This window comes from Quercus robur, chromosome 2, assembly GCF_932294415.1.
Source record: "Quercus robur chromosome 2, dhQueRobu3.1, whole genome shotgun sequence".
NCBI lineage: Eukaryota > Viridiplantae > Streptophyta > Magnoliopsida > Fagales > Fagaceae > Quercus > Quercus robur.
The window spans coordinates 38,664,670-38,671,872 of record NC_065535.1 but is presented as its reverse complement, the minus strand read 5'-3'; positions in this window follow the sequence as shown (position 1 = coordinate 38,671,872).

Sequence of the window (7,203 nt, the reverse complement as noted above, 5' to 3'; positions counted from 1 at the left end):
TGGGGCGTAAATTGGTCTAGGCCATTGCAGAGAAAGATCATCTTTTATCTTCGTTAGCACCTGTTCAATGGGCATCACCAGGGGAGTAAAGTTAGTAAACCTTGATCTTTGATCCAAGAGGTTCTTCTTTTTATCTGCGGCATGCCCTGTGCTTTGTGCTTCTTTCTTTTTGTCAAGTTTGCTGTTGGTTCCTTCGTCTCTCTTTCTTTTGCTTGTCATCTCTTTCGCGGTCACCGTGCCTTCTGCGATCATATACTTTTGGGCTTTATGGAGTAGTTCCACCACTATCCTCGATGGTCTCTTGGTGATTGAGAAGAATAAATCTCCGAGCAGCAGCCCTGCTTGGAAGGTTGTTAGCATGATCTGATCCTCTGCTTCGTCCACCTATAGCAACTCTTTATTGAAATGAGTCACGTACTATCTCAATGACTCTCCTTCCGCTTGACAGATGTTGAGAAGATGCCTAGTTGGCTTTTTGTGTCTCTATCCTCCAATGAAATGACGGACGAAGCCCTTACTGAGTTGCTCAAATTTGGCAATGGTGCCTAGGGGTACTTTGCCAAACCAAACTCTGGTTGCCCCCTTTAGCATTGTTGGGAAGGCTCTACACATTACTTCATCTAGGGTCATCTACAAGAGCATCAAGGTTTTGAACGATTCGATGTGGTCCAAAGGATCTTTTGAATCGTCATACAACTCCAATTGTGGAAGACAATTTCGGTGGGAGAGGATGATTTAACACCTCAGTGGTAAATGATGAATCTGTCCTTCGAATCATTCCATCCAGGTTTTCCACAACTTTGTCCTTCATTGCAATCCTAAGTTCGTCCATTTCTCTCCTCATGTTACAGAGTTCGCTCTCCATCCTTGACAAGTTTTCTTCTGGCGCCCTCGTCCTCTTGTTGATATGGCTATCTGATTCTTCTTCGTTGTTGTTTCCTTCGATTCTTCAAGGTTGTTCTTCTTCATTTTGGTTCTCGGTAGTCCGCTGTCGTTCCCCATTCTGGAATTCAACTGCCCTGCGTAATTCTTCATTCTGGCAAGTCAATTCTTCCACACTGTCTACGAGAGCCTGAATCTATTGTGCAACCTATTTAGGGTCCATTTTGTATTACAAGGATCTCTTTTGTCACTTGGGAAAAGAAAATGGCTTGAATGATCACGTTTCCCACAAACGGTACCAAATTAATGATGCAAAAAGTCAGCAGTTGAGTTCCTCGTCTATGTTGATGGACGATGGTAGTTGAGTACGTCTCCGGTATGAAACCTGCAATAAGAGTCAAACTAGGAAAAGAATACACCGGTGTGGTGTTTGCCAAAAACCCTCCAATGATTAAGTCAGAAAAAAGGCTTAGAGAAGGGATTTCACGTAGGAGTAGTTTTTGGATCAAGTTTTTGTGCCTACCTTTTGGTTCCTCCTTTTCTTTCTTTTATATCTACTATTTCCCTTAAAGGAAAATAAATCTCTACATTTAAGTCCAACGGATAGTGTGTTACAGACTGGTGCTTTTATGTACATAGCTCCTTTGTTACAGTTGCTCCGTCTGTTACTCCTTGACATAAATGCTTGTGATGAATGCATAACGCTTATTTGGATCGTCATTATGTTAATGACAATCTAATTATTTTTCGACTCATCAATTGTCATGATGTAAAAGGTATATTTTCATTTTCATTTTCATTTTCATTTTTTTTAATTTATTTTTTTATATACACAAAAAAGGTTCTGAATTTAATACCTCATCCTTTATATCCTTGTAATGGGAGAAGTTTCGTTTGAGCTATAACTCATTGGCTTCAAAAGATTTTCATAGTAACCCAGCTATTATTTTTAAGATCTTTTTCTGTTAGTTATATGCTCTAAATCTGAATGGGGCATCTATGAACTAAGTTTTCCTTTGATGGGCCCAAGTGAGATCCCCTTTAAACGTTACCTATGACATTAAATTGGATAGGCAAACATTATCCAATCAGTTGGGCTGATAAAGATTTATAAATGTAATCTTTACATCTATGAACTCATACTGCAATTAGAATTAAGGCTTAGTTGAGTGATAGTGGTTCAGTTATGTTAGGAATTGTATTTCAGTTATGCCTGTTGAGGTACCATAATGTTGGAAATTCACGGAGTTTTTAGAAGTTTGTTTCTAAAGAATGAAATAGTTTCCCTAATGTGCACTAGAAAAATTAGGAAGAAAATGGAAACGATTCAAATATTAAAGTCACATATGTGTGTTGGAATGCTTTGTAATAAATAATTATCAGTGAGTTTTGAATTTGAATTTCATTATCATTGTGTGTACTGTGTTGGAGGGCTTACTATTGCTTAAATATTTTTTTAAATTTCATATTCAATAGCTTTCTTAGGCATCACATGGGATAGCAACTAGTATAAACTAGTTGCTAACCCGTGCAATGCACGGGAAAATTATGCAATGTTGTTGACAGTGCTAAATAGCCTTAGAAATCTGAGAGAAACCCATGGAATGGATTTGAAATTTGTTCACAAAGAAAGAAAGCCTTACGTGAAAAAATATATTAAATTAGTATAAATAAAAAAAAATTAACTAAAATAGTCCAATTTAAAAGGTTTCAAAATAATAATAGTCCAATTCAAAATATAAATAAATATATTAAATTAGTACAAATAGAAAAATTAATTAAAATAGACCAATTTAATATAGAGACATATATTTCTTTATATATTATTGGTCAAAATTCATATAATTTTTTAAAGATGTTTTAACTAATATATCAATACCATACCCAAATCTTTACCCAATAATAATAATAATAACAACAATATTTTCTAGAATATTACAATTATAATATGAACCTAAAAATAATGAAAAGAAAAATGAAAAAGAAGAAGAATAGGTTGACAAAAAATAGAAGAGAGAAACATGACATGCATATTACATGGTAGAATGGAGGATCTCAAAATTGAAATGAAATGTGGTTTGGTGTTCTGGTAAAGAAAGAGGTTTCAAGATTTTGAGTTAATTTAAATAGACCAAAAGCTATGCTTTAACCCAAACCCAACTAAAAGTTAAGCTTAAGCCCAAATCCAAAACAAAATTTTTCCTGCCAATATCATCTTGTATTCCCTCCCCCGTACTTGCCAATTGTCACATCAACTTCTCATCAAAGCCAAACAATCTTTATTTTATTTACATTTTCTTCTCTCTCCAAAGTCCCACTGCACATTCATTCACTCTTTATTTTTACTTCTTCCTTTTGTTTGTTTCCTTCTTCCTTCTGCAGCACCGTAACTCCCACCAGTTGTTATCACCTTCGATTTGTTCTTCTCAGTTCTCAAGCCTACGTTTCCTGTTGCAAATCTAGGTTCATAGTTTCCTTTTTATCAATTTTTTCTTTTATTTTTTTTCTCCCATCTCCCTTCTTCCCCAAGATTTCACTCTTAAGGTATGAAAAATTTTCAGTATTCACATTTTGGCTTGGCCGAAATGGAACTATATTCAAAACATTGGTCCACACCGTGTCGGAGCCATGTCGGGGAAGTGGAAAAAAGAAAAGAAAAGAAAAGACACCACTCGGACACATCGACGTTTGTTCTGAGGAAGCATTCTTTTTCCTCTGCTTCTTTAGGACATCGACCTCTGTTCTGAGGAAGAAGATGTCTGTTGGTTTGTGGGTATGGTGGGTTTTGATTGAGGAATCTGTAGGTATGGTGTCTTTAGATGCTTTGCTATTGGTTTGCCGTGGGTCTAATCGTTGGGTGAGCTGGTAGGGAGGAGCATAGAGGAGCGTTAGGTTTGGGGAGCTAGTAGAGGGAGAGAAGGCAAGGCGTGAATTTTGGAGAAAGAGAAGGTAGAGCATCGGGGTCGAGTTTTAGAAAAGTTTTATTATGTTTTTTTTTTTAATAATATTGTGCTAACGTGGAAAATTGTGGGAGTTTCAAAAGTTTCGGTTTTATATATGTATATAGATTAAACCAAAGTCTTTGAATTTTTGTTGACCTTTTAAAATTTTGACACATCATATTTGCAAACTTCACCAAATTACACCTCATTATAATTTATTTTAGGGAAATGCTAACGAGTGTCCTAAATAATCCATTTAAAGAAAGTTTTTATGGGAAATGAAAAAAAAAAAAAAGTAATTAATATTTTAACAATTTTTTCATTTCCCATAAAAGTTGTATCAAAACTTTCCTAAAATGGATTAAGGGCACTCGTTAAGCATGACCCTTTATTTATTGTTTAATTTCTTTAATTAGACTTTGTACTGCAATATTAGAGACACAAAACCCAACTACAAGACCCAAACACTAAAAACAGCCGCAAACTAAAAACCACAGACCCATATGCAGTTAATGCTTTCATTTCAATTTCTTCCTACTCTCTCAGTTCAGTCTCTATGCTTTGCTCTATAGTCAGTAGGCTCAAGTTACAACCCACATACAGTATAGAAAGTGATGATGCCGGAAATATGCCACCAGTGAGTCACACGTTCCTCGTACGTCGCCAATGGTACCTGCACAACGAAAAGGAAGAACCTAGCGGGGAGTACCGGCGTAGTACCGGCCAAATACCCTCTGAAGGTTAAGTTAGAACTATTCTCACTGCTCTAGAGTGCTAGAGAGGGTAAATTATGCGTACCTTGGGTCACGAGGGTGCTAAGGTTTTTATAGTACTAAGGGTCATCCCTTTTTCCCTTGGAGTAGAAGTCCTTTCCTTATAGGAGTCCTTTTGGGCGTATTTTTCGGGATCCTTTCCTTATAGGAGTCTCTCGAATATTCTCTAGCGTGGGAAACAAGACAACTCCTTACTCATAGCGTGGGAAGCAAGTCAACTTATGCTCGGTCCGTCAGCCTTAATTTATTTCCTTCAGCTTTTTGGGCGTCACCTAGTAAGACCGTCAATCTTGGAGACCGTCAGCTATGACCGTCAGCTATCGCGCCGTCTGCTTACGTATGGAAGATCGCACAAAACCGTCGGTCTGAGGCTCTCCTTTTATCCTCATTAGTTGCCCCCTACTCCACATGTTCGACGCTTAAAACCGTCAGCATGTGGAGTTATTTCTGAAAAAGAAAACGAATTATGAATGACTCCTCGAGCCGCGAGCTATTTAATGCGAGGTCACGTGGCGCGCAGTAGTTGGCCTCGTTCCTGGGCACGAGCGTCGCCTCGCATTCCGTGCGTTTTCCCCCTTATATAAATATCACGCCTCATTGTCTCATTTCGCCATTTCAACCTCGCAGATCTTTTAAGAGAGAACCCGTCGCTCTTACTCACGATTCGTTCCGTCAACTGTTATCAATACCGTCATTCTTAAGGTTGTTTCACTTATTCAAGATCTATTTCACCTGTAAGTTCCTCTTCCTTTCTCTTTGCTTTTTTTTTTTTACTTTTACTTTTGCCCAAAAATTTTTTTTTTTATTGAGAACGTCAGTCTAGGAACTTAGGGTGTATCCGTCACTTGTAGGTAGTCAGATGTCAAGTGACGCGTCGAGTGATCAGTCGTCAGTCCGCGACGGAGTGGGCTACGACGAAGTTTTTGGCTCAAGTCAAGAGTCCGACGGCTTTTCTGAGTCGTCAGGAAAAGAAACGTCAACCCAATCCCTTAGTATTGACGTAGAAGACCGTGTCGAGGGAGTTAGGGAAAAGGTGTTAAGTGAGGTTGAGGTCGAGGGGATCGACGAGGAAATTGTTGATGACGGGAACTGGGAGGAAGGCGACGAGGAGATTGATAGTGACGGGGATAGGGATGACGGTAACGAGGTCAGTAGTGACGGGAATGAGGATGAAGGTGACGAAGAGTCCAGTGAGGGAATTTCAGGGAGTTCTGGAGGTAATCGTCCCTTCATCCTTCCGGAGGAGTGGGCCGTCAATAAATTTCTCCCAAAGATGAGCAACAGAGTTTTTAATGAGTTGCGTATCCGTTTCCAAATCCCAGACCACATTCCCTTCCGTCTCCCCAGAAAAAATGAAAGGTGTTATACAGGGAGGACTGCTGATGTGGGGATGTACGATGCCATGTTCGCAGCTGGCCTTAGATTACCACTGACGGCTTTACATCGTCAGCTGGCGGATTTCTTGGGATTGTCCGTCAGCCAGATTGCTCCGAATGCCTGGAGGATCTTTATTGGTGCTGAGGTCCTTTGGGGTCGCTTAAGTGGGGGGAACCGTCAACTTTCGCTAGACGAGTTCTTTTACTGCTACAGACCCTAGCATAAAGTATCCGCCAAGGGGACATACCATTTTGCACCTCGTGAAAAGAACTTAAGATTAGTGTTTGATATGCCGGACTCAAATAGGAATTGGAAGAATAGATTTTTCTTTGTTAAGGGGACGGACTGGGTGTGCCGTCCGGATGAGTGGGATACGTTGCCCGGGGGTTATTTTGATAACATTTGGGCTTATATTAGGGAGTCAGGTTGCCCCCCTTCTCTTTCTTCTTACCGTCCCTTTCCACTTTCCAGGGAGTTTTCACCGTCTCTTTTAACACCGTCTATTCCCTTTTGTTTCAGCTATCGCTCGCCCGGAGGTATCTGACGAACAAAGGGAATTCATCCGTCGGATACTCAGCATCCTGCTCGAGCAACGTAAGTGTAGGGATTTGATAACCCTAGACACTCTACATTTGTATTGTGGGGGTCCTGAGCCGACGGTCGAGGCTCAGAAGTTGGAAGAATTTTCTAGAAAACGTAAGTGAATGCATTATTTAATCCGTCGGCTTATTTATTCTGTCTGCTCTTACTTATCCGTCAGTTTACTTTGTGTAGAGATGGAAGCTGCGAAGCAAAGGGTGAGGGCCGCTGCTGCCCGTAAGAAGGAGAAAGACAAAGCCAAGGGAAAAGAAGGAGCGTCAACCCCTCATTCTTCTTTGAAGGGTTCAATCAAGAGGAAGGCTGACAGAAAGGATGATCCTCCTTCTAAGAAGGTGACCGTCACTCCTATGGACGTGCCCTCCAAGAAGTCGCCCCCCAAGTCTAGTCACGATGCTGGGAAAGGAGTGATGACCTCCTCTGGTCCCGTCATTGAGGGGCCCTGTTGCTTGTTGACTCACAAGGATTACGCTATCGAGGGGGTGGAATCTCTCATTAAACAGACGGATCTGGATCCTTGTGCTCAGCTAGGGACGGAGGACCTGGGAGCATCAGCCTTCTTTGATATTGCACGGGTATGCTTCCTACTTTGAACAATCTGATCTTTACCTTGCTTAATAGCTGACGGTTGT